At 48.8% G+C, this 27,919-nt stretch overlaps 1 non-coding gene and 8 pseudogenes across 1 annotated transcript; 1 reads left to right on the top strand and 8 right to left on the bottom strand.

Annotated features, from left to right (window-relative positions):
- Nucleotides 1-460: 460 nt before the first annotated feature.
- LOC143958419 (5S ribosomal RNA) lies at nucleotides 461-579 on the bottom strand (annotated as a pseudogene).
- Nucleotides 580-12,326: 11,747 nt separating this feature from the next.
- Nucleotides 12,327-12,445, bottom strand: LOC143958360 (5S ribosomal RNA). The gene has a single exon (XR_013270131.1). It is a non-coding gene; the product is annotated as a 5S ribosomal RNA (ribosomal RNA).
- Nucleotides 12,446-12,552: 107 nt separating this feature from the next.
- Nucleotides 12,553-12,671, bottom strand: LOC143958636 (5S ribosomal RNA; annotated as a pseudogene).
- A 107-nt stretch (nucleotides 12,672-12,778) lies between these two features.
- On the bottom strand, nucleotides 12,779-12,897 carry LOC143958698 (5S ribosomal RNA; annotated as a pseudogene).
- Nucleotides 12,898-14,056: 1,159 nt separating this feature from the next.
- Nucleotides 14,057-14,175, bottom strand: LOC143958644 (5S ribosomal RNA; annotated as a pseudogene).
- A 108-nt stretch (nucleotides 14,176-14,283) lies between these two features.
- On the bottom strand, nucleotides 14,284-14,401 carry LOC143958563 (5S ribosomal RNA; annotated as a pseudogene).
- A 108-nt stretch (nucleotides 14,402-14,509) lies between these two features.
- LOC143958787 (5S ribosomal RNA) lies at nucleotides 14,510-14,628 on the bottom strand (annotated as a pseudogene).
- A 2,395-nt stretch (nucleotides 14,629-17,023) lies between these two features.
- Nucleotides 17,024-17,142, bottom strand: LOC143958387 (5S ribosomal RNA; annotated as a pseudogene).
- A 157-nt stretch (nucleotides 17,143-17,299) lies between these two features.
- LOC143958415 (5S ribosomal RNA) lies at nucleotides 17,300-17,418 on the top strand (annotated as a pseudogene).
- Nucleotides 17,419-27,919: the final 10,501 nt, after the last annotated feature.

Genomic DNA, 27,919 nt, shown 5'->3' with positions numbered 1-27,919 from the left:
GTTGACCGTTGCCTCCCCATGGGGTGCTCCATTTCATGCGTGGTGTTTGAAACATTTAGCTCATTTGTGGAATGGGTGGTGCGGGATGTCGCAGGGCTGAACTCTGTTATCCATTATTTGGATGACTTTCTCTGCGTGGGTCCGCCGGATTCCAGAGTGTGCGGGGTATTGCTGGCGACGCTGGAACACGTAGCGGAACGGTTCGGCATCCCGTTGGCACCCGACAAGACGGAAGGGCCCAGGAAGGTCATCACCTTTCTGGGTATTGTGTTGGATTCTGAAGCGATGGAATGCAGGTTGCCGGAGGACAAGCTTGTGGATCTGAAAACCGTCAGGGTGATGTGGCCGTAGGAAATTTTGTTGGCCACTCTCACCCCTCTTGACAAACCCCAAGATGGTCACCTCGGCAAACAAGCAAAAAAATAAAACAGGTTGTCGACGCCAACAACATATTATAAAAAGCGTACGGCACCTTGTACTCCCAAGCGGTCTCCCACCCAGGTACTAACCAGACCCAACCCTGCTTAGCATCCGAGATCAGACAAGATCGTGTGCATTCAGGGTGATGTGGCCATAGGCAATCTTGCTGGCCAATCTCAACCCTCTTGACAAATGCCAAGATGGTCACCTCGGCAAACAAGCAGAAAAATAAAACAGGTCTTCAACGCCGACTACACATTAAAAAAAGGCTGCGGCACCTGGTATTCCTGGTGCCACCTGGTGATGTGGCACCGGCTCTAGTAGAGCAGCCATTTACTATTTACATTGCCTATGAAATCTGCTCTGTTGGGACCACAGAGCATATGCGCAAGGGGAAATCACTGGCAATGCATTCTACACTGCTCCAAGGTGGGCATACTAATGAGCAGCAAATGGGTAGTTAACAGCATTATATACAAACAATGCTACAGTGGGCTTGGGAGGGGGTCCTGTCTAAATCCTGCTCTAGCAAATGGGCAGCAAGTGATATCTATGTGCATTGTGCCTGAACCCTACTCTGTTTTTGCTTGCTACTGGCTACACTATACATGGACATTAATGAATAGTTTTCATTGAAAACTTTCATATGGTTTAAATTATGGACATTTAAACCTATTTGTGTGGGAATGGCATGTGTCATACCTTTTCCCCTATGGGGAGAAGACATCTTGACCCAGTCCCTAAAGTCTGAACCAAGAATAGGGCACGTTGATTTTGGCCTGGCCAAAGTTTGTTGGCTGTAGTATGGTGCCCTCATACTCTAACCAAGAAAAGCTAAGAACCATTCCAAGATCAAAACACCGAATTCCCAGGAAGAAAGGATGAACAGTTAGAATAGGATCTGCCATTCGCTTCATAAGCCATAACCAAACATTTGGACTGCCTGCCATGTTGCCCTGGAAGCAGTTGGAAGAGAGACTGAATCAGATCTAGCCCGGCCTTCTCAGAGGAATGAGCACTCTTCCGCCAGTCCAGCACAAACTGAGATTGACCCAGTCCCTCAGCCTTCTACTTCAGAACAACCTAGCAACCAGACTAGAGGCTTAATTATAGCTTACAATTGAAATGTAAGATGGTCTAACACTTAATAAATTCGAATTTACATGGACTGGTCGCCTGGCAGCTTTCAAAATGATGACCTTACCAAAATTATTATATCAACTCAGGTCCCTTCCAATATGTATCCCTAAATACTACTTTAAATCCTTACAAAGCAGTTTGGGAAAATATCTATGGAATGGCAAAAAATCCCGTTGCGCATACCATATACTAATTAAACATAGAAATATAGGTGGTGCGACCGTACCTGATCTACAGGATTATTATGACGCAACTCTTTTGACCCAATTGCAAGAATGGTTCTTGCCTACTCCTAAAACTTTATGGGGACAAATTGAGAAAGACATCACACGACAGCCTAATGTGCAATTCTGGTTACTTAGTAGGAAAATTAAGTCCACAATTACAGCTCAATACCCACCAACGGTGAAAGCGACGCTACACTCTTGGCAGAGAATCATCACATACAAATGGGATAAAACTCCAATCACGGTGTTAAACCCTCCTCTAACAATCATACCAACATTCATTCCTGGCGTACAAATACACGACTGGAATTTGGGTCGGGATATCAAACTTGGTTCCTTCTTCCAACAGGGCTCATTAAAGTCTTTTTCTCAGTTAAGTAATGAATTACAGCTTCCGAATTCTGAGCGATCTACATATATTCAAATAGAAAAGTGTCTGCTACACAATCCACAACTCAGAGCTTCAATCCCGGTTAAAATATGGTCTTTCCTCAATAATCATGCCACCTCACAGAAAGGAGTAGCTACAATATACCCAATTCTAGGGGCAAAAAACATACCCAGCAAACTACCTTCCTTCCTTAAATGGGAACAAGATTTGGGGCAAGACTTTTCAATTAAACAATGGATGGCTTCCCTACGAAGCATATATAGGGCCACTGCATGTGTTACACTATGGGAATTGGCACAAAAAATTGTTCAAAGACAATACCTGACTCCACATATCCTAGAAAAATTCAAGGGGAACTCGTCACCTAATTGCTGGAGAAATTGTACCCAATTGGGGACCCTATTTCATATTATGTGGGACTGCCCAAGCTTACATAACTACTGGCAGGCAATCTCCCATTTACTCACTTCCGTAACAGGTATTGTCCTTCAACTTTCACCAGAACTAGCCATTCTGAATATGAATTTACATACGATTCCCAAACAATATCGTAAAGTAGTAACACATATACTTTTAGCTGCAAGACTATCTATAACTAGAAAATGGAAAACTGACTCTCTTCCTACTGTGACAGAAGTTATAGAATTAACCCAACTTCACCACTCCTACGAATTGTTATTTCCTAATGACAAATCCCTATATATTAAGGAATAGGGATGAGCCGAACACCCTCCGGTTCGGTTCGCACCAGAACTTTCGAACGGACCCCAAATTCGTACGAACGTTAGAACCCCATTGAAGTCTATGGGACTTGAACGTTCGAAATTAAAAGTGCTAATTTTAACGGCTAATATGCAAGATACTGTCCTAAAAAGGGTTTGGGGACCTGGCTCCTGCCCCAGGGGACATGGGTCAATGCAAGAAAAAATGTTTTAAAAACGGCCGTGTTGGCGGGAGCACTGATTTTAATGACGATTAAAGTGGAAAAGAAAGTGGAATATTCCTTTAAATATGGTGCCTGGGGGGTGTCTGTAGTATGCCTGTGAAGTGCCACGTGTTTCCCGTGTTTAGAACAGTCCCTGCACAAAATGACATTTAACGGAAATAACGTCATTTAAAGCTGCTTGCGGTTTTAATGTTATATCTGGTTCCTGCAATATGGTTGAAAATCATTAAGAAAAATGGCATGGGTAGCCCTCCCTGCTCATTACCAGCCCCTTTGGGTCTTGTACGCATATTAAGGGGAACCCCGTACCCATATTAAAAAAAGGAAATGCGTGTGGCCCCCAGGCCCTATATACTTAGAACAGCAGTATACAGGCGGCGCAAACAAGACAGGGACTGTGTAGGTTTGTTGTGTTAAGTTGAATCTGTTTGTAATTTTCAAGTGGTACATTTTTAAAGTGTAGCTCCAGTCAAAAAAAAACATTTTAAGCTTTTTGGAAAACATAGGGAAGGGTTATCACCCCTGTATAATTTGTTTTGTCGTCCATCTTTTTTCATCTCACTTGCTGTTGTCTCCTTCTGTTTGCAAGTAGGAGATGTTTGTAAGTTGGATGTTTGAAAGTAGGGGCCTGCCCTATATGCTCTGCAGAAATGGCGGAACAAGGTGTTGGTTTTGCCACAACATTGTAAGCCCTCAAAGTGACTCTTGGTGGGCGCTGGAGCGCCCTGCTGTGAACGATTATATCAAGAATTGTAATTACATGCCATTGTTGAACAGTGGTAGAAAAATTTACCTTTGGTGGTTGTGGTGCTGGTGCCACAACACTATAAGTCCTCAGAGTTACTCTGGGTGGGCACAGGAACGGGCCCTCCTGTGAAATATTATATCAAGAATTGTAATTACATGTCCCTGTTAAACAGGGGCAGAAAAATTGGGCCTTAGGCACTGGTGCTGGTGCCACGACACTGCAACCTCTCCCATATACTCTTGTTTTATTGCAGGAATTAGCCCTGGTGCAAAGCATTGCATCAAAAATTGTACTTAAACGCCCCTGTTAAAGAGGGGCAGAAAAATTGGGCTGATGGCATCACCCAGAAACAGAACAACATATCATCGGAGGAGGAAGAGGATAGACAATCAACATAACAGGACAGTCACTCAGCATCAGCATAGGCAGCCTTGAAGGGATGTGATATTTAAAAAAAAAATTATTCGGTTACATCAGCTTCAGGTGCTTGGTAGCTGTGGGTGATCCAAGACTGATTCATCTTGATGAAGGTCAGTCGATCAACTGATTCGGTAGACAGCCGCACCCTGTGATCGGTAACAAAGCCACCAGCAGCACTGAAGGTGCGTTCCGAAAAAACGCTGGATGCAGGACAGGCCAGTAGCTCAATTGCATACTGTGCAAGCTCTGGCCAGTGATCCATCCTCAAGACCCAGTAAGCCAGAGGATTTTCGGTGGAAAAGGTGTCCAAGTCTGACCTTGCCCCTAGGTATTCCTGCACCATGTAAATCAGACGCTGGCGATGGTTGCTGGAACCGATCATACCTTGGGGCTGCGGACTAAAAAATTGTCTGAAAGCATCAGTCAGACGGCCACCTACTCCACCGCTCCTTCTGACCGATGCCTCAGCAACACGTTGTCCAGGACCAGGAGTTTGTAACCTCCCAATCTCTGGGAACGCGTTGCACAGACCTTTCTGCAAGGCCTCCCGGAGATGTCTCATCCTCTGCTCCCTCTGCGATGGCAAGATAAGGTCGGCAACCTTACCCTTGTACCGTGGATCAAGGAGAGTGGCCAGCCAGTAATGGTCCCTCTCCTTGATCCGAAGAATACGAGGATCCTTCCGCAGGCTTTGCAGGATCAGGGAGGCCATGCAGCGTAGGTTAGCTGAGGCATTCACTCCGGAGTCCTCTGGGTCACTAAGGACAACATGATCCGCAGCTACCTCCTCCCAGCCACGTACAAGTCCACGTGTTTCTTGGGACTGTAAATCATCCCTACAAGACTGCTGCTGATGCTGAGTGCCAGCCTCCACCTCCATGCTGACACAATCATCCTCCTCCTCTTCCTCCTCCTCATCCTCTTCCTGTGTGATGGGTGGCACAGCAGGAACACTGGCTGGATAAAGGGGGCCTTGAGAGGCAAGGAAATCCTCCTCTTCCTGCCTCTGTTCTGCCTCAAGTGCCCTGTCCATTATTCCACGCAGCGTATGCTCCAAGAGGTGGACAAGAGGTACAGTGTCACTGCTCACCATCCTTGTGGCCTCCTCAAACGGTGACAGGACAGTGCATGCATCCCTGATCATGCCCCACTGGCGTGGTGAGAAAAATCCGAGCTCCCCTGACCCTGTTCTGGTGCCGTAGTCGCACAGGTACTCATTGATGGCCCTCTGCTGCGTGTGCAGCCGCTGCAGCATGGCCAACGTTGAGTTCCACCTGGTGGGCATGTCACATATAAGGCGGTTCTTGGGCAGGTTCAACTCCTTTTGGAGCTCAGCCAGCCGAGCACAGGCATTAAATGATCGGCGGAAATGCACACAGACTTTCCTGGCCTGCTTCAGGACATCCTGTAAGCCAGGGTACCTGCCCAAGAACCGCTTCACCACCAGGTTAAGGACGTGAGCTACACAGGGCACATGGGTCAGTTGTCCCTGTCGGAGGGCGGAGAGGAGGTTGGTGCCATTGTCGCAAACCACCAATCCTGGCTTAAGCTGGCGTGGCGTCAACCACCTCTCGGCCTGCCCCTGCAGAGCTGACAAAACATCCGCCCCAGTGTGGCTCCTGTCCCCCAAACAAACCAGCGCAAGCACGGCATGGCATCGTTTTGCCTGCGTACTTGCGTAGCCCCTGGAACGCCTACGGAGCACCGCTGGTTCTGAGGACAGAACACTGGAAGAGGCCATGGAGGAAGAAGAAGAGGAGGGGGTGGAGGAGAGAGGTGTGTCACAACCAATAGTAGCATTTTGGAGGCGTGGTGGCGGAACAACCTCCAACACTACTGCACCTTGTCCTGCATCCTTCCCAGCTGCCAGAAGAGTGACCCAATGGGCCGTGAAAGACAGGTAACGTCCCTGTCCATGCCTGCTGGACCATGAGTCAGCGGTAATATGCACCTTACCGCTGACCGCCCTGTCCAGCGAGGCAAGGACATTGCCTTCCACATGCCGGTAGAGAGCCGGAATCGCCTTCCGTGAGAAAAAGTGGCATTTGGGGACCTGCCACTGAGAAACCGAACATTGTACAAACTCACGGAAGGGGGCCAAGTCTACCAACTGAAAAGGCAGCAGTTGAAGTGCTAGCAATTTAGCCAAGCTAGCATTCAACCGCTGGGCATGTGGATGGCTGGGAATGAACTTCTTTCGCCGGTTCAGCAGCTGGGGCAGGGACATTTGCCTGCTATAATCGGACGTGGGTCTACTGCTAGCAGAGTGCCCGGAAGCGCTTGGCTGTGACACACCTAATTCTACACCTTCATTCCTCTCAGAGCAGGTTTCAGAGAGGACTGAAGGTCTAGTGGGGTTGGAGATGCCAGCTAATGAGGAGCAAGGAGAGGGCCGCTTTGTTCTTTGGTGTGGGTCTTTGAGGTACGCTTGCCAACGAGCTGCATGGCAGGTCAACATATGTCTGGTCAAGCATGTGGTGCCCAAGCGGCTGATGTTTTGGCCACGCGAGATACGCTTGAGACATATGTTGCAAATAGCAGCGGTGCGATCTGATGCACTCGTCTCAAAAAAGGCCCACACCAAAGAACTTTTAGCATAACGTGCAGAGGCCGCGCCCTGCACAGGCGGAGCTCTGCGGTGTGATTCAGTCAGTGTGCTGCCCCTAAGCTGGCCCCCGGAGGGCATCCTGCCTCGTTGGACATGTGCCTCCTCCTCCTCCTCCTCCTCCTCTCTCCTAACCGGCACCCACGTGGAGTCAGTGCCCTCATCATCCCCTCCCTCTTCATCGCTGTAGCAAACCTGGCAGTATGCTGCAGCTTGTGGAACATGACTGCCAGATTGCTGTCCTTCTTAAGCATCCCCTCTCTCTGCATTCACACTACTGCCTTCCTCTAGCTGAGTGTCATCATCAGAGGCTAGAAAACACTGGGCATCCTCCTGGAGCATGTACCCAACACTGTGCTCAAAGAGTTCAGGAGACTCCTCAGGAGGACGTGGTGGGTCTAGGGAAGGAGTCACTGATGATGACATTGAGAGGAGGGAAGACAAAGCGTTGGCAGCTGCTTTGCTAGTACCCTGAGACTGGGTGAGAGAGGATGAGGAGGATGAAGAGGGCTTGGTCATCCACTCTACCAAGTCGTTGGCATGTTGCGGCTCAACATGTCCAGCTGCCGAAAAGAAGGACAAGCGTGTCCCATGGCCACGTGCTGATGACAATGCACCGCGTCCATGACCAGCACTGTTGTCTCTAGACACAGAGCCTGCTTGCCCTCTTTTATCGGCTCGCGCCTGTCTGCCTCTCCTTGCTGGCCTTCCAGACATGGTAATGGCCTGAAGGGAGTTGGGTAAAAAAGCAGTTGGGTAGTGTATATTGTGCTAGAGGCACACAACACCCACTAACTCCTGCAGATGCCTTTATTATAGAACACCAGAGATAAAGGGGTATATACAGATGTATACTGTGCTGTGCTGGAGGCACACACAACTTCCAATAACTCCTGCAGATGGCAAGTGGGCTCAAATAGAGAAGAGCTATGTAGGTGGATATAGCGGTATGTACTGGGTACAGAGCACGCAGACAGCACGCACTAGCTCCTAACACTACTGACTGCAAGCTCTATTATAAAAGATAGATCACTAGCTATATAGGTGAGGTGAATATAGCAGTGTATACTGTGGTCAGGGCACGCAGGCAACAACCACTACACAACATCAAGATCGAAAATCGTCCGAAAACGATCGGTGTGTACTGTGTTGAAGGTACACAGAACACCCACTAACTCCTGCAGATGCCTTTATTATAGAACACCAGAGATAAAGGGGTATATACAGATGTATACTGTGCTGTGCTGGAGGCACACACAACTTCCAATAACTCCTGCAGATGGAAAGTGGGCTCAAATAGAGAAGAGCTATGTAGGTGGATATAGCGGTATGTACTGGGTACAGAGCACGCAGACAGCACGCACTAGCTCCTAACACTACTGACTGCAAGCTCTATTATAAAAGATAGATCACTAGCTGTATAGGTGAGGTGAATATAGCGGTGTATACTGCGGTCAGGGCACGCAGACAACAACCACTACACAACAGCAAGATTGAAAATCGTCCGAAAACGATCGGTGTGTACTGTGTTGAAGGTACACAGAACACCCACTAACTCCTGCAGATGCCTTTATTATAGAACACCAGAGATAAAGGGGTATATACAGATGTATACTGTGCTGTGCTGGAGGCACACACAACTTCCAATAACTCCTGCAGATGGCAAGTGGGCTCAAATAGAGAAGAGCTATGTAGGTGGATATAGCGGTATGTACTGGGTACAGAGCACGCAGACAGCACGCACTAGCTCCTAACACTACTGACTGCAAGCTCTATTATAAAAGATAGATCACTAGCTATATAGGTGAGGTGAATATAGCGGTGTGTACTGCGGTCAGGGCACGCAGACAACAACCACTACACAACAGCAAGATCGAAAATCGGCCGAAAACGATCGGTGTGTACTGTGTTGAAGGTACACAGAACACCCACTGCTTCAGACGCCAACACACTACACAAGGCCGCCGCGCTGGTGGCCTTATATAGTGTGGGGCGTGCACTACACAGCCTGAGCTATGATTGGCCACAGGTATCCTGCCTGTGGCCAATCATGGCTCTCCTCGCTGCTGGCGCTGCGATTGGCCAAGCATGCGGGGTCACAGTGCATGCTTGGCCAATCATGAGCAAGCAATGCACTGCGCCATCGCAGTGCATTGTGGGCCGTGAGTGCCACACGAATTTGGCGCGAACGGACCAAAACGTTCGGACTTCGCCGAACGGGTGAACAGCCGATGTTCGAGTCGAGCGTATGTTCGACTCGAACACGAAGCTCATCCCTATTAAGGAACAACAACTATGGGAACCTTGGAGTACATGGTACAAAAATTACACTTCCACTATTTAGATAATGCTGATTCTTTAATCATATAGAAGAAAGAACTCCTGTGCGTTTTAATATTTTTTGGATGGCTTTAAAAATAATTTCATAACAAAATGACAAATATATCACATGTCTGTTTATCTGAATTGAGCTGCGGAGTAAGAATAGATCTTTATTTTCCTTCATAAAAGATAACTACTGTGTTTGAATTTCCTTTAGGATGTTGGCCTAGGTACTCCAAGACACAGATAGATCCCTGTGAGGGGTGTCTTGGGGTCCAGAAGTGGCCTTTATCCATATCGCTATTTATAAGTCTTACAATAATTATATTACGGACTTTATTATACAAGTTCTAAGAGACTTACTCTTGTTCGAGTCCCTTTATGACTATGAATATTAGATACTTGGGAATACTACTTTATTCTTTATTGTGGACTATTTGTTTCTATGCTATATTGTGCTGAGAAAACCCTGTCACTACATTATACTGTTATGTTACTTTTATTACTATATATTATTTTTTTTGTTTTGTATCCCTTGTTGTAACCAACTCTGCTAAAAATCTCAATAAAAACATTTGAAAAGAAATGTAAGATGGTCTTCCAACAGCCGCCCTTTACTTCCAGAGAGCGGGGGCTCTCTGTAGACTTTCCCAAGAGGGATCAGACTGAAATCCCTGCTCTCTTTCTTATTCCTAACTCCATCCAGCAATATTTTTGGGCCCACAAAATTCAGTGGGTAAACCCAAGCAATGAGTTCTGATTAAAGCTCATAACTCAGGCAGTTGATTGAGCTATATACTTTTTCATTCCTAACGCAGTCAAGCAATATTTTTGGGTCCACAAAATTCAGTGATGAACCCAAGCAATGAGTTATGATTAAAGCTCATAACTCTGACACTGCTTCTATAGCATGTTAGACAATTTATTTTATCATCCTTAACCACTTAAGGACCGCCGCATGGCAATGTATGTCGGTGCAATGGCAGCGACAGGCGCAAGGGCAGTACAGCGGTGTAGTGGTTAGCACTCTCACCTAGCAGTAAGAAGGGTCACTGGTTCAAATCCCAACCACAACACTACCTGCCTGGAGTTTGCATGTTCTCCCTGTGCCTGTGTGGGTTTCCTCCAGGTACTCCAGTTTCCTCCCACAATCCAAAGACATGCAGGTAGGTAAATTGGCTCTAGTATATGCATGGGGACATTGGATTGTGGTCTACTTGAGGGTAGGGACCAATGTGAGTGTGCAATGTACAGGAATAGGGACAATTGTAGACACTCACTCAGATTAAACAGGATGGACTGGTGTCTTTTTTCAACCTAACTAACTATGAAACTATGAAAGCACGTAGCATGTACGTGCTCGCCTTCCAGCGGGTGGGGGGTCCGATCGTACCCCCCTCCCACTGGATGCGGCGGTCCGTTCCGCTTCAGGAGCGATCCGGGATGAGGGGATGGCCGTTGCTTTCTGGTCATTCCCTCTCGATAGCTCCTGGCGAATGAGAAGCTTCCCCTGCTGTGTATAGTAAACACAGCCAGGCAGGGAGGAAGTGATGGCATTCTCCTCGGGGCGGTCTTATTGACCGGACTACGAGGAGAACAGTGAAAAGACCCCCCACCCCTCCTTTACACTTCAATGTATTCAGATCGCCGAAAATGGCGATTCTGAATACCGGATATTTTTTTTTAAATCGGCGCCATTGGCAGCTGAGTAAACGGGAAGTGACGTCATGACGTCGCTTCCGTGTTTACTATGAGGAGACTGGAACGAAGCTGATTACGGCTTCGTTCCAGTTCCTCCCCAGCGGCATCGCACCAGGAATCGGTGCTCCGTATCGAGCGGGAGCACCGGTAACAGCGGCGGGAGGGGGGACGTCCCCTCCCGCTCCTCCGGCATAACAGCCGAGCGGCTTTTAGCCGCATCGGTTGTTATGGCTGGATAGCCAATTGCCTGCTGAAAAAAACAGTACTGGGATGATGCCTGCAGGTGCTGGCATCATCCCGGTATACCGCCCGGAAGACAAGTACGCACATCTGCGTATGCTCAGCGGGAAGGGGTTAATAACAAGGTTGAATATAGACAGGCACAGAGAGAACATGCAAACTCAGGGAGGGAGTGTCATGGTTGGGATTTGAACCAGCAACCCTTCTTACTGCTAGATGAGAGTGCTAACCACTACACCACTGTGCTGCCCAAACCACTGGGCTTCAATATCTCCAGGTCACTTAACCCCTGAATCTCTAAAGCTGGCCATGCACATGTCAGTTTTTTTCATTCAGCTAGTGGGTTAAATTTAAAAAACAACACCTGACTGGATTCCTCCATCCACACACTCAACGTGGGTGCTGGAATCTTCTCCACTGTATTATTGAATTCTGACAGCAGGAAGGCTACCTTGCTGTCAAAATATGCAGATCATCTCTCCAGCCTACAGCCCTGACTGATTGGGAATATCCTGACTTCTGTTCAACCACAGTGGCCACACATGGATCCAAATTCATCTTTAGTTACTCTAAGGCTTGCCATACATGGAAGTTTTTTTTAAAGTGGGCTAATCAAAAAAAAGCAAAAACAACTGAACCGATTATCACATTGACACAAGTGGGGTCAATAGAGAAATCCTTCTTTCTGGGTTATTGTATTCTGACAAAAGGGGAGATGACCCCACTGTCAAAATAAACTAATCAGCACTTATTGAAAGTAAAACCTTCCAACAAGCCGGTTCGAGAGAAGTCGATTCGAGAAAAGTTTCATGATGTGCCTATTTTGTGAGGTTCCCCCCCAAAAAAAAACTATACCTTTGTCTTAAATAACTTATGATTGACCAGACGACACATTCTCTTTGGAGTCGAATGGCCATAGCAGCCTTTTTATTACCAGCAGATGAAAATACAAAATTCTTAGAAACAAAATAACTTAATGCATATAAATACATTTTACAACAAACATTATAACCAAATATATATATCAGTATTACACATTCAGGGTGATATGGCCGTAGGCAATCTTGCTGTCCACTCTCAACCCACTTGACAAACGCCAAGATGGTCACCTCGGCAAACAAGCAGAAAAATAAAACAGGTCGTCGACGCCAACAACATATTAAAAAAGCCTACGGCACCTGGTATTCCCATGCGGTCTCCCATCCAGGTACTAACCAGGTCCGACCCTGCTTAGCATCCGAGATCAAACGAGATCGATCGCATTCAGGGAGATGTGGCCGTAGGCGATCTTGCTGGCCACTCTCAACCCTCCTGACAAACGCCAACATGGTCACCTTGGCAAACAAGCAGAAAAATAAAACAGGACGTTGATGACAGCAACATATTTAAAAAAGCCTACAACACCTAGTGTTCCCAGGCGGTCTCCCATCCAGGTACTATCCAGGCACGACCCTGCTTAGCATCTGAGATCAAACGAGCTTGAGTGCATTCAGGGTGATGTGGCCATATGCGATCTTGGTGGCCACTCTCAACCCTCTTGACAAACGTCAAGATGGGCACCTCGGCAAACAAGCAGAAAAATTCAACAGGACGTTGATGACAGCAACATATTTAAAAAAGCCTACTACACCTAGTACTCCCAAGCGGTCTCCTATCCAGCTACTAACCAGGACCGACCCTGCTTATCATCTGAAATCAGATGTGATCGGGCGCATTCAGGGTGATATGGCCGTAGGCAGGGCCGCTGATAGAAATCATGGGGCCCCGTACAGCCTACCTGATGGGGCCCCCTTCAGCTCCACCCTGGCCCCGCCCCTGGTCCCTCATTTAGCCCCACCCCTGGCCCCACCCATTGTCCCTCCCCAGACCCCGCCTTGAAACAAAGTGTAGGTTTGTCTACAAGTGACATTTGTTTTTCTCCAGTCAGTTATAGGTTTGATTATCCAAAAGAAATACTGTTTTCAGATGAGAACATACCTCTTTAATATCTATATGTAATACAAACAAAACAAATAAATAAAATGGTATTTTGGAGAGTATTGGCAGGATATTTATTGCAGAGTATTGGCAGGGTAAGTATTGCAGAGTATTGGTAGGGTAAGTATTGCAGAGTATTGCCAGGGTATTGGCAAGGTATTGGCGGGGTATGTATTGCAGAGTATTGGTGGGGTATGTATTGCAGAGTATTGGCAGGGTAAGTATTGCAGAGTATTGCAGAGTATTGCCAGGGTATTGGCGGGATAAGTATTGCAGAGTATTGGCGGGGTATGTATTGCAGAGTATTGGCGGGGTAAGTATTGCAGAGTATAGGCAGGGTAAGTATTGTAGAGTATTGGCAGTGTATTGGCAGAGTAAGTATTGCAGAGTATTGGCAGGGTAAGTATAAAGTATTGCAGAGTATTGGCAGAGTATGTATTGCAGAGTATTGGCAGGGTATGTATTGCAGAGTATGTATTGCAGAGTATGTACCGCCTGGGAGTACCAGGTGCCGTAGTCTTTTTTTTAATATGTTGTTGGCGTCAACGACCTGTTTTATTTTATTTGTTTTACCTGTTTTAGGCCATCTTGCTGGTCACTCTCAACCCTCTTGACAAAAACCAAGATGGTCACCTCGGCAAACAAGCAGAAAATTAAAACAGGTCGTTGACGCCAACAACATATAAAAAAAAAGCCTATGGCAGCTGGTATTCCCAGGTGGTCTCCCATCTATGTACTAACCATTTCAGACCCTGCTTAGCATCCGATATCAGACGAGATCGGGCACATTCAGGGAGACGTGGCTGTAGGCGATTTTGCTGGCCACTCTCAACCCTCTTGACAAATGCCAAGATGGTCAGCTTGACAAATAAGCAGAAAAATAAAACAAGTCGTCGACGCCAACAACATGTTAAAAAAAAGCCTACGGCACCTGGTATTCCCAGGGGGTCTTCCATCCAGGCTCTAACCAGGCCCGACCCTGGTTAGTATCCGAGATCAGACGAGATCAGGCGCATTCAGGGCAATGTGGCCATAGGCGATCTTTTTGGCCACTCTCAACCCTCTTGAAAAACACCAAGATGGTCACCTCGGCAAAAAAGCTGAAAAATAAAAGAGGTTGTCGACATCAACAACATATAAAAAAAAAGCCTACAGCTCCTGGTATTCCCATGCAGTGTACCATCCAGGTACTAACCAGGTTCGACCCTGCTTATCATCCGAGATCAGATGAGATCGGGCGCATTCAGGGTGATGTACAGTAAGCAATCTTTCTGGCCACTCTCAACCCTCTTGACAAACGCCAACATATTTACCTTGGCAAACAACCAGAAAAATAAAACAGGTCGTCGACGCCAACAACATATTAAAAAAAAGAATACGGCACCTGGAATTCCCAGGCGGAATCCCACCCAGGTACTAAACAGGCCCGACCCTGCTTAGCATCCAAAATCAGATGAGATCGGGCAAATTCAGGCTGATTTGGTCGTAGGCGATCTTTCTGGCCACTCTCAACCCTCTTGACAAATGCCAAGATGGTCACCTCGGCAAACAAGCAGAAAAATAAAACAGGTCATCGACGCCAACAACATATTAAAAAAAAGAATACGGCACCTGGTATTCCCTGGCGGTTTCCCATCCAGGTGCTAACCATGTCACCCTGAATGTCCCTAGACCTAAGTGCAGCGTTTGATACAGTAGATCACAATATTCTACTCGTCCACCTCACAGAAGTAGCCGGAGTCCAAGACATAGATCTCCAATGGTTCGCGTCCTTGCTAGGAAATCGGTCACAGACAGTGAAACTAGTAAAATTCCTCTCCGAAACTAAGGCAGTCACCTGCGGAGTCCCTCAAGGCTCTCCTTCGTCACCCGTTCTCTTCAACATTTACATTCGCCCACTCCTTCAAATCATCAGATGCTCAGATCTCTGCTTCCACTCTTACGCTGACGACACGCAACTTTATTTCCGGATAAATGGAAAAAAAGATCACCAACAACAACTTGAAAACTGCCTCAAATCAATAGTGGACTGGATGACCACTAACTCCTCCAGCTGAACGAATCAAAGACAGAGCTTCTTATCTTACACCCAAATCATAAGCCCGAAACCAAAACCTCCTGGTCTCCACCAACCGTCTTTGGGCAGACTATCTCCCCAAAGACCAAAGCAAAGAGTCTCGGGGTTATTTTAGACGCACAAATGTCAATGGATGCGCATATAGGAGCAGTAGTCAGTGGATCTCACCATCTGCTGCGCATGCTTCCCAGACTCATCCCTTTTATCCCATAGAATGACAAAGCAGTGGTAGTTGGAACAATCATTAATTCACCACTGGACTACGCAAATTCGCTTTACATAGGATTACCACAATATCAACTTGCGCGATTACAACTGATCCAAAACACGGCGGCAAGGCTGATAACAGGAAAAAAAACCCTGGGAATCCATCTCTCCTTCGCTGAGGAGCTTACATTGGCTAACCATAAAAAATCGGATCACGTTCAAGACCCTTTGCCTCACCCACAAATGCGTGCATAGAGAAGCTCCGCAATACCTAATGGAGAAAATAAATCATTACACACCAAACCGCAGTCTTAAATCCAAGGGGGATCGGAGATTCGCTGTCCAAGGGCCTCGGCTATGGAATGCTCTACCAATCAACATCCGCCTGGAAGAAAATCACCTGGCTTTTAGGAAAAACCTCAAGACCTTCCTCTTTTAGCAGATGATCAATTCTCGCCACAGCGCCTAGCGGTGATTCAGTTCGCATTGTGCACTATACAAGTATTTCATTCATTCATTTGTTCATTCCCAGGTGGTCTCCCATCCAGGTACTAACCAGGCCTGACCGTGCTTAGCATTCAAGATCAGACAAGATCGGGTGCATTCAGGGTGATGTGGCCATAGGCAATGTTGCTGGCCACTCTCAACCCTCTTGACAAATGCCAAGATGGTCATCAAACAAGCAGAAAGATAAAACAAGTCATTGACGCCAACAACATAATAAAAAAAAGCCTACAGCACCTGGTATTCCCAAGCGGTCTCCCATCAAGGTATTAACCAGGCCCAACCTTGCTTAGCATCCGAGATCAGGCATATTCCAGGTGATGGGGCTGTAGGATCTCGTTGGCCCCTCACAACCCTCTTGACAAATGCCAAGATGGTCACCTCGGCAAACAAGCAGTAAAATAAAACAGGTCATCGATGCCAACAACATATAAAAAAAAGCCCACGGCACCTGGTATTCTCCGGCAGTCTCCGATCCAGGTACTAACCAGGCACGTCCCTGCTTAGCATCCACAATCAGACGAGATCGGACGCATTCAGGGTGATGTAGCTGTAGGCCATCTTGCTGGTCACTCTAAACCCTCTTGACAAACGCCAAGATGGTCACCTCAGCAAACAAGCAGAAAAATAAAACAGGTCGCCAAAAACATATTAAAAAAAAGCCTACGGCACCTGGTCTTCCCAGACGGTCTCCCATTCAGGTGCTAACCAGTCCTGACCCTGCTTAGCAATCGATATCAGATGAGATCAGCACATTCAGGGTGATGTGGCCATAGGGGTTCTTGCGGCCACTCTCAACCCTCTTGACAAACACCAAGATGGTCACCTCGGCAAACAAGCAGAAAAATAAACAGGTCGTCGATGCCAACATATAAAAAAAAAGCTAACGGCACCAGGTATTCCCAGGCAGTCTCCCATCCAGGTACTAACCAGTCCAGACCCTGCTTAGCATCCGAGATTGGGCGCATTCAGAGTGATTTAGCCATATGCCATCTTGCTGGTCACTGCAAACACTGTTGACAAACGCCAAGATGGTCAACTCAGCAAACAAGCTGAAAATTAAAACAGGTTGTCGACGCCAACAACATATTAAAAATTAGCCTACGGCACCTGGTATTGCCAGGCGGTCTCCCATCCTGGTACTAACCAGGCCCGACCCTGCTTTGCATCCAAGGTCAGATGGTATCGGGCACATTCAGGGTGATGTGGCCGTAGGGGATCCTGCTGGCAACTCTCAACCCTCTTGACAAATGCCAATATGGTCACCTCGGCAAACAAGCAGAAAAATAAAACAGGTCATCGACGCCAATAACATATTAAAAAAAAAAGCCTACAGCACCTGGTATTCCCAGGTGGAGAGTGGCCAGCAAGATTGCCTACGGCCCCATCACCCGGAATGTGCCTGATCTCGTCTGATCTCGGATGCTAAGCAGGGTTGGGCATGCTTAGTACCTGGATAGGAGACCGCCTGGGAATACCAGGTGCCGTAGGCTTTTTTATAATATGTTGACTTCGACGACCCTTCTTCTTCTTCTTCTTCAGATGTTGCCTTGTCGAGTCCTCCGCTCACAATAGCTCTGACCGGGCACGCGGCGACTTATATAGGGACATCACCGGATGATGTCCCCGCCCATTTTGGTGTCCCAGTCCCAGAGGATGCTGGGACTGTGACATCATAATAGGCGGGGACATCATCCGGTGATGTCCCTATATAAGTCGCTGCGTGCCCGGTCAGAGCCATTGTGAGCGGAGGACTCGACGAGGCAACATCTGAAGAAGAAGAAGAAGAGAAGAACAGAACAGAAGGCGGCGGCAGCGGCGGTGACAGCGGCGACAGAAGACCGGGCCACCGCCTGTAAAAGAGCTATAAGAAGGCGCGGTGGCCCAGCACAAGAACCGAAGAGGGGGGACAAGACCCCCGAAGTCGGAAGAAGAGGGCGGCGGCGAGGAAGAAAGCCGGACTCCTCCGCTAGTAAAAGAGCTACAAGAAGATAGCGGAGGAGTGCGGCGAGAAGACCCCCGAAGACGGAAGACCCCCGGAGCTGTGCAATAAATTATTTTATCTTGTGTGTTGTGTTTTTTTTTTGTACTTTATTTTACAGGTGAATGGGTAGGGGTACATTGTACCCCATACTCATTCACATAGGGTGGGGGGCCGGTATCCGGGGGCCCCCTTATTAAAGGGGGCTCCCGGATTCCGATAAACCCACGCCCGCAGACCCCGACAACCAACGGCCAGGGTTGTCGGGAAGAGGCCCTTGTCCTCATCAACATGGGGACAAGGTGCTTCGAGGTGTGGGGGCCGCGCGGCCCCCACTTCCCCAAGGCACCCCCCATGTTGAGGGCACGCGGCCTGGTACAGCTCAGGAGGGGGGGGCGCTCGCTTGCCCCTCCTTTCCTGGCTGGCCGGGTAGCGTGCTCGGACAAGGGTCTGTTGTGGACTTGGGGGGGGACCCCCACGCATATTTTTTTTGGCGTTGGGGTTCCCCTTTAAGTCCATACCAGGTGGCGGGGCCAGCGGCGTCTTCTACCTGGAGACCCGCTCGAAATGAGCGGACTTTTCTCCGGGCGGGAAAAGTCCATTCATTTCAAAAGTACGGCGGACTGGCACACTCGTGGCCAGATTGTCCGCCGAAATGCGAGTCCAGCGGGAAGATTGGAGTGCAAAACTACTTTCTAAGTCCGCCGTACTTTCGGGTCAAAAAAGTATGCCAGAAGCCTACACATGGGGGGATTGTCCGGCGGACTTGAGTTTGCCGGACTTTTCCACCCACTTGTTTGATTGTGTGTACGCGGCATAAGAGTAACTAAAGATAAATTTGGATCCATGTGTGGCCACTGTGGTTGAACAGAAGTCAGGATATTCCTAATCAGTCAGGGCTGTAGGCTGGAGAGATGATCTGTATATTTTGACAGCAAGGTAGCCTTCCTGCTGTCAGAATTCAATAATACAGTGGAGAGGATTCCAGCACCCACATTGAGTGTGTGGATGGAGGAATCCAGTCAGGTGTTGTTTTTTAAATTTAACCCACTAGCTGAATGAAAAAAACTGACATGTGCATGGCCAGCGTTAGAGATTCAGGGGTTAAGTGACCTGGAGATATTGAAGCACAGTGGTTTGGGCAGCACAGTGGTGTAGTGGTTAGCACTCTCATCTAGCAGTAAGAAGGGTTGCTGGTTTAAATCCCAACCATGACACTACCTGCCTGGAGTTTGCATGTTCTCCCTGTGCCTGTCTATATTCAACCTTATTATTAAGCCAGGTTTAACCATGAAGTAAGCATTTTAGGTTAACAGTAAAAAAAATGTATATCGTGCCATGGTTTCGATTGTGTCAGACTGCCTTCCGGATTTAAATATAAAACGCTACCAAAAAACTGTTAGCAATCGCAGGGATCAGGCCAGACTCTGCGAACGCTGCAGTTATGTGTTTAGTGTTTTGTAAGTGACAGTGATCGATCGATACTGCACTTGGGTGGGCTGGGCTGAAAGACATTATGTGCTCTACAAACTATTACTACCTTGTCTCTTTCCATACTTATCTAATTTATAAAACCCTACTAAGCACACTGATATAAAGTTACTTATGAAAACACACACATTGCTGCTAGTAAAACATTATCTTATTTATTTCCCATTAAATTAGGAAAGCTAACATAAAGTAATAAAAGGACATTACAATATCACGCAGCTTACATTCAGAACATACAATACAATAATATGAAAGATACTTATCACACGGTCCTCTGCGAGGCTTTGCTGCATCAGCTAGGCTCAGACCAGGACAGGGCCTTCACCATGAGGTTTAGGCCGGAGCCATCTCCCAAAGTAGGCCGAGTCACCACATGGCAGGGTCTCACAGCAAACAGGAAAACATTGTCTGTGTGTGAGCCTTTTCATACAAACATACACACCCACTCGTAGCCACCCCCATTTGCCTTCCATCCAATAGATTTCGCCAAGAGGCATTCCTTCACATGTATGTCCATTCTTCAGGAAGCATGCTGTATTGTCCACTATTGATCAGTGTTTTCAACGATGAGCCACCCAGCTTGATTTTACTCCCTTTGAAGCCTGCAACCACACACACATCACAGCAGGGGGGGTCCGAGTCCAGCTATTGTTCTTCTGATTACAAAGCTTTCATGTGCTTCATTCATTTGAGGCTAAGTGGCTACCTCAACAATGAACAGATAACATAAGTATTATATGAATTCAATCCAACAGCCGCTTTGCGCCTGAAAGGCGCATACCACCCCTCTTCAGACACGGTTCCTATTAAACAGTCCATAACTGTCCTAACGTGTGTGGCTCCCCAACATGTGTTTCTGAACCAGTACCTATGGAACAGTCCTTAGCTGTGTAATGTGTTGTGGTTTTCAACATGTGCTTCAGAAACAGCTCCCGTGGAACAGTCCATAATGGTCTTTAGTGATGGACGAACTTCCGACGGGACGTTTCGCGAACGCGAAACGCGAACGGACACAAACGTTCGCGAAAACGACCGTTCGCCGCGGGCTCCATTGACTTCAATGGGAGGCGAATTTCGCAAACCTTTAGGTCGAATTTGCGGCCACGGGGTAATTATTAGGGGGTAGCACGTAGTCCCACCACCTGGACAATAGCATAATACATGTATGAGGTGAATTTGGGATCGATAACTACAAGCATTTTTTTTTTATTTGGGAAATTGTTCTGACAATTCAGGACTATGGAGCTAATGAAGGCAATGGAGGAGAGGGAAGGTCAGGGACCAGGGTAGGCAAACAAGAGGGTGCAGGAGATACAGAGCACTGACAGCAGCACCGTAATACAGAGCACTGACATCAGCACCGTGACATACAGCGCTGACAGCAGCTCCGTGACATACAGCGCTGACAGCAGCTCCGTGACATACAGCGCTGACAGCAGCTCCGTGACATACAGCGCTGACAGCAGCTCCGTGACATACAGCGCTGACAGCAGCTCCGTGACATACAGCGCTGACAGCAGCACCGTGACATACAGCGCTGACAGCAGCTCCGTGACATACAGCGCTGACAGCAGCTCCGTGACATACAGCGCTGACAGCAGCTCCGTGACATACAGCACTGACAGCAGCTCCGTGACATACAGCGCTGACAGCAGCTCCGTGACATACAGCGCTGACAGCAGCACCGTGACATACAGCGCTGACAGCAGCTCCGTGACATACAGCGCTGACAGCAGCTCCGTGACATACAGCGCTGACAGCAGCTCCGTGACATACAGCGCTGACAGCAGCTCCGTGACATACAGCGCTGACAGCAGCACCGTGACATACAGCGCTGACAGCAGCTCCGTGACATACAGCGCTGACAGCAGCTCCGTGACATACAGCGCTGACAGCAGCTCCGTGACATACAGCGCTGACAGCAGCTCCGTGACATACAGCGCTGACAGCAGCTCCGTGACATACAGCGCTGACAGCAGCTCCGTGACATACAGCGCTGACAGCAGCACCGTGACATACAGCGCTGACAGCAGCTCCGTGACATACAGCGCTGACAGCAGCTCCGTGACATACAGCGCTGACAGCAGCTCCGTGACATACAGCACTGACAGCAGCTCCGTGACATACAGCGCTGACAGCAGCTCCGTGACATACAGCGCTGACAGCAGCACCGTGACATACAGCGCTGACAGCAGCTCCGTGACATACAGCGCTGACAGCAGCTCCGTGACATACAGCGCTGACAGCAGCTCCGTGACATACAGCGCTGACAGCAGCTCCGTGACATACAGCGCTGACAGCAGCTCCGTGACATACAGCGCTGACAGCAGCTCCGTGACATACAGCGCTGACAGCAGCTCCGTGACATACAGCGCTGACAGCAGCTCCGTGACATACAGCGCTGACAGCAGCTCCGTGACATACAGCGCTGACAGCAGCTCCGTGACATACAGCGCTGACAGCAGCACCGTAAGCAGCCCCAGGAGGAAGTCAGCACAGCACAGGGATGGTGTGATCCCCTCATAATAAGAACCCCCAGGAGGAAGTCAGCACAGCACAGGGATGGTGGGAGCCCCTCATAATAAGAACACCCAGGAGGAAGTCAGCACAGCACAGGGATGGTGGGAACCCCTCATAATAAGCAGCCCCAGTAGAAATATGACACCGCTCAACCTCTTCAAAGAGGAGGGTAGGGGCATATAGTACGGTGTGCTTTTTTGGGTCAGGGAAGTGAGCCAAATGAATTAAGAAGGTCTGTGTGCTTGATTCCAAAAATTGTTTATAGACATATACATGGTCTACTGATCACATGTGTTGAATTCCTCCGAGATCCATGCCTCATTCATTTTTAGAAATGTGAGGTAGTTAACACTGTGGTGAGCTAGGCGAGTACGCTTATCGGTCACAATCCCCCCTGCTGCGCTGAACGTCCTTTCGGACAGGACACTGGATGAGGGGCAAGCCAACAGTTCGATTGCAAATTGGGCAAGCTCTGGCCAGAGGTCAAGCCTGCCCACCCAGTAGTCTAGGGGTTCATCACTCCTCAGAGCGTCCACATCGGCCGTTAACCCAATGTAGTCGGACACCTGACGGTCTAGGCGTTCCCTGATGCTGGATCCGGATGACACCTGTCGATGGGTCGGCTGAAAGAATGACCTCATATCCGAAGTCACCAACACATCTTCAAACCGGCCTCTTCTTGCAGGCGCTGTTGGATTGGTACCCGCAAATCCTTCTCTGGGAGTGGGAATTGCTCCTCTGCCAGCGCACGCAAAAGCAGAATGCAGCATTTCTCGAAGCAAGGCCTGGAAGTGCTGCATTCTGACAGCCCTCTGCGACGGCGGTAACATTTCCGCCATTTTGTGTTTGTACCGGGGGTCTAAGTACGTTGCCACCCAGTACTGGTCCTTGACCCTCATGCTTTTTATACGGGGGTCCCTATTAAAACACTGGAGCATGAAGGCCCCCATTTGCACTAAAGTGGAAGCGGTGTGGTGGCCTGGCTCCTGCTCATCATCCAGGATAATGTCGTCCTCTTCATTCTCCTCTCCCCATCCTCGCACAACAGGGATCCCAGAAAGGTTTAAAGCATGCTCTTCTTGCTCCTGCTCATCCGCCCCGGCACCATCCTCCTCTGACTCCTCATCAGACTCCTGTTGTTGACTTGTCTCAGATAGAGTAGCCCCCCCTGGGAATTCATCCAGCATTGCGACTTCCTCATCTTCCCGCTCCTGCTCCTCCACAGCCTGATCAATGACACGACGCAATGCACGCTCCAGAAAGAAGGCATAAGGTACCATGTCACTGATGGCGCCATGGCTGCGACTGACCAGTTTGGTGATCTCCTCAAATGGCCGCAGAAGTCTGCATGTGTCGCGCATGAGCAGCCACTGGCGCGGTGAAAAAAAACCCAGCTCCCCAGAACCGTTTCTTTCGCAGAGTTCATACAGGTAGACGTTAACTGCACGTTTCTGCTGGAGCAGCCTATCAAGCATATAGAAGGTTGAGTTCCATCGCGTCGGGCAATCGCAAATAAGACGTCTGACCGGCAGATGGTGTCGCCGCTGAATGTCAGCAAGGCGAGCCATGGCCGTGTAAGATCTTCTGAAATGGGCCGAGATTTTCCTTGCCTGCCGCAAGATGTCCTGGACCCCAGGGTATTTGACAAGGAATCGCTGCACGACCAAGTTTAAGACGTGTGCCATGCACGGCACGTGCGTGATTTTGCCCTGTTTCAATGCGCTAAGCAGATTGGCACCGTTGTCACACACCACTTTACCAACTGTCAAATTGAGCGGTGTTAGCCACTCATCTGCCTGTGAACGCAAAGCTGAAAGGAGTGCCGGGCCAGTGTGGCTCTTTGCTTCCAGGCACAACAGACGCAGCACGGCATGGCAACGTCTCACCTGGCATGTGGAATAGGTTCTGGGGAGCTTGGGCGGTGCAGTGGAAGAGACGCTAGCAGCGGAAAAGGAGGAGGCAGCTGAGGAGGAGAGGGAGGAGGATGGAGTAGGAGGAGGAGAAGAAGAGTCAGGCCTGCATGCAATCCGTGGCGGTAAAACCAAATCTACACGGGTGCCACGGGTTACATGCTTGACGGCCGTCAGAAGGTTCACCCAGTGGGCAGTAAAACTGATATACCTTCCCTGCCCGTGTTTGCTAGACCACGTGTCTGTGGTCAGATGTATCTTGGCACCGACACTGTGTGCCAGAGATACATTCACTTGCCGCTGAACATGGCCATATAGCTCTGGGATGCCCTTCTCTGAGAAATACTTCCTTCCTGGGACCTTCCATTGTGGTGTTCCAATGGCCACAAATTTGCGAAAGGCCTCCGAGTCCACCAGTTTATATGGCAGTAGTTGGCGGGCTATGAGTTCTGACAAGCCAGCCGCCAACCGTTGGGCAAGAGGGTTATCCGGCGTCATCATTTTTTTACGCTCAAACATTAGGCCCACGGAAGCCTGCCTTTTTGCAGAAAAATGTGAGCTTGGCGTGATGGAAGGTGGAGTGGAGGACAATTGTGAGGAGAGAGGAGAAGGAGAAGTAGAAGACGAGGCTGGACGGTGAGAGCCTGCAGTGTGGCTTTGTGTGTTCCGTTGCTCCCACTGGGCTCGGTGATGGCTGCTCATGTGCCTTCTTAAGGCGGTCGTCCCTAGGTGAGTATTGGGCTTACCGCGACTAACGCGTTGACTGCAAAGATTGCAGATGGCAACGCTATTGTCAGCAGCGGACACGTTAAAAAAAGCCCACACTGCGGAGCCATGTGCCGGTGTCCTGGGAGCGCCAGATGTGACCGTACATGGTCGATGACTCGCTCCTGATACATTTGCAGTCTGCTTTGTCCCTGCTGTGCAATGTAAGTCATTGCTGCTTCTCCTCCCTATCTGCTGGTCCATATCTCCCTCTGAACTCCCCTCCTCTTCCTCTCTTGTGGGCACCCACGTGACATCACTAGACACGTCATCATCAACGTCACCTTCCCCACCGCTATAAGTAGAGTAGGCAGCAACACCGGGGACCAACCTCCTCCTTGGGCTGATCTGGGTACTGGCGTCAGACTGCTGAGTAGCGCTTGTTGCTACCTCCTCTTCCTGATCCAATACCAAGAGTGGCTGCGCATCAGAAATGTCCTCTTGATATGGATCGGAAAATAATTCCAGTGACTCAAGCGGAAGGTATGTGGTGGTGGTGGTGGTGGTCGTGTTGTTGGTGGTAGTGTCTTTGGGGGTGCACATAGCAGAGAGTGAAGAAGAGGGTGCAGATCGAGAGGATGAGGAGGGTGCAGAAGAGTAAGGCTGAGCGAGCCACTCAACCAAGTCTGGTGCATCCTTTAAAGTAATTGAACGCACCTTCTGCAACTTCCCACTTTGGCTCAAGCCTGTTGCTCCTGCCCTACCCCTACCACCCCTGCGGAAGGGCCTGCCTCTTCCTCTGCATGTCATTTTTTAAATGACCCTGTGACAAAACTCTTAGTCCCTATACCGCTGAAGGACTGCTGCAGTATAGGTGAGCGGTCAGCAGTGGTGCACGTCAACCCTATCTATTGTGGACCTATAGCGGTCCTTACAGAACAGCAGACTGTACCGCACTCAAGCCTATGTACCGTAGCACCCTATACCAAGTTACCAGTCCTTATAAGAACTTTTGTGGACCAAGCAGGTTGTGTATTAGTGTTTAGCAGACTGTACGTCAGTCCCTATACCGCTGAAGGACTGCTGCAGTATAGGGCAGCGGTCAGCAGTGGTGCACGTCAACCCTATCTATTGTGGACCGATAGCGGTCCTTACAGAACAGCAGACTGTACCGCACTCAAGCCTATGTACCGTAGCACCCTATACCAAGTTACCAGTCCTTATAAGAACTTTTGTGGACCAAGCAGGTTGTGTATTAGTGTTTAGCAGACTGTACGTCAGTCCCTATACCGCTGAAGGACTGCTGCAGTATAGGGCAGCGGTCAGCAGTGGTGCACGTCAACCCTATCTATTGTGGACCGATAGCGGTCCTTACAGAACAGCAGACTGTACCGCACTCAAGCCTATGTACCGTAGCACCCTATACCAAGTTACCAGTCCTTATAAGAACTTTTGTGGAACAAGCAGGTTGTGTGTTAGTGATTAGCAGACTGTACGTCAGTCCCTATACCAATGAAGGACTGCTGCAGTATAGGGCAGCGGTCAGCAGTAGTGCACGGCAACCCTATGTATTGTGGACCGATAGCGGTCCTTACAGAACAGCAGACTGTACTGCACTCAGGCCTATGTACCGTAGCACCCTATACCAAGTTACCAGTCCTTATAAGAACTTTTGTGGACCAAGCAGGTTGTGTGTTAGTGTTTAGCAGACTGTGCGTCAGTCCCTATACCGCTGAAGGACTGCTGCAGTATAGGGCAGCGGTCAGCAGTAGTGCACGGCAACCCTATGTATTGTGGACCGATAGCGGTCCTTACAGAACAGCAGACTGTAACGCACTCAGGCCTATGTACCGTAGCACCCTATACCAAGTTACCAGTCCTTATAAGAACTTTTGTGGACCAAGCAGGTTGTGTGTTAGTGATTAGCAGACTGTACGTCAGTCCCTATACCAATGAAGGACTGCTGCAGTATAGGGCAGCGGTCAGCAGTAGTGCACGGCAACCCTATGTATTGTGGACCGATAGCGGTCCTTACAGAACAGCAGACTGTAACGCACTCAGGCCTATGTACCGTAGCACCCTATACCAAGTTACCAGTCCTTATAAAAACTTTTGTGGACCAAGCAGGTTGTGTGTTAGTGTTTAGCAGACTGTGCGTCAGTCCCTATACCGCTGAAGGACTGCTGCAGTATAGGGCAGCGGTCAGCAGTGGTGCACGTCAACCCTATCTATTGTGGACCGATAGCGGTCCTTACAGAACAGCAGACTGTACCGCACTCAAGCCTATGTACCGTAGCACCCTATACCAAGTTACCAGTCCTTATAAGAACTTTTGTGGACCAAGCAGGTTGTGTATTAGTGTTTAGCAGACTGTACGTCAGTCCCTATACCGCTGAAGGACTGCTGCAGTATAGGGCAGCGGTCAGCAGTGGTGCACGTCAACCCTATCTATTGTGGACCGATAGCGGTCCTTACAGAACAGCAGACTGTACCGCACTCAAGCCTATGTACCGTAGCACCCTATACCAAGTTACCAGTCCTTATAAGAACTTTTGTGGAACAAGCAGGTTGTGTGTTAGTGATTAGCAGACTGTACGTCAGTCCCTATACCAATGAAGGACTGCTGCAGTATAGGGCAGCGGTCAGCAGTAGTGCACGGCAACCCTATGTATTGTGGACCGATAGCGGTCCTTACAGAACAGCAGACTGTAACGCACTCAGGCCTATGTACCGTAGCACCCTATACCAAGTTACCAGTCCTTATAAGAACTTTTGTGGACCAAGCAGGTTGTGTGTTAGTGATTAGCAGACTGTACGTCAGTCCCTATACCAATGAAGGACTGCTGCAGTATAGGGCAGCGGTCAGCAGTAGTGCACGGCAACCCTATGTATTGTGGACCGATAGCGGTCCTTACAGAACAGCAGACTGTACTGCACTCAGGCCTATGTACCGTAGCACCCTATACCAAGTTACCAGTCCTTATAAAAACTTTTGTGGACCAAGCAGGTTGTGTGTTAGTGTTTAGCAGACTGTGCGTCAGTCCCTATACCGCTGAAGGACTGCTGCAGTATAGGGCAGCGGTCAGCAGTAGTGCACGGCAACCCTATGTATTGTGGACCGATAGCGGTCCTTACAGAACAGCAGACTGTAACGCACTCAGGCCTATGTACCGTAGCACCCTATACCAAGTTACCAGTCCTTATAAGAACTTTTGTGGACCAAGCAGGTTGTGTGTTAGTGATTAGCAGACTGTACGTCAGTCCCTATACCAATGAAGGACTGCTGCAGTATAGGGCAGCGGTCAGCAGTAGTGCACGGCAACCCTATGTATTGTGGACCGATAGCGGTCCTTACAGAACAGCAGACTGTACCGCACCCAAGCCTAT

This window comes from Lithobates pipiens, unplaced genomic scaffold (assembly GCF_037356315.1).
Source record: "Lithobates pipiens isolate NorthernLeopardFrog02 unplaced genomic scaffold, aLitPip1_a1.2 Scaffold_61, whole genome shotgun sequence".
NCBI classification, from domain to species: domain Eukaryota; kingdom Metazoa; phylum Chordata; class Amphibia; order Anura; family Ranidae; genus Lithobates; species Lithobates pipiens.
The sequence above is the reverse complement of the archived record's forward strand: the minus strand, read 5'-3'. Positions and strand labels throughout refer to the sequence as shown.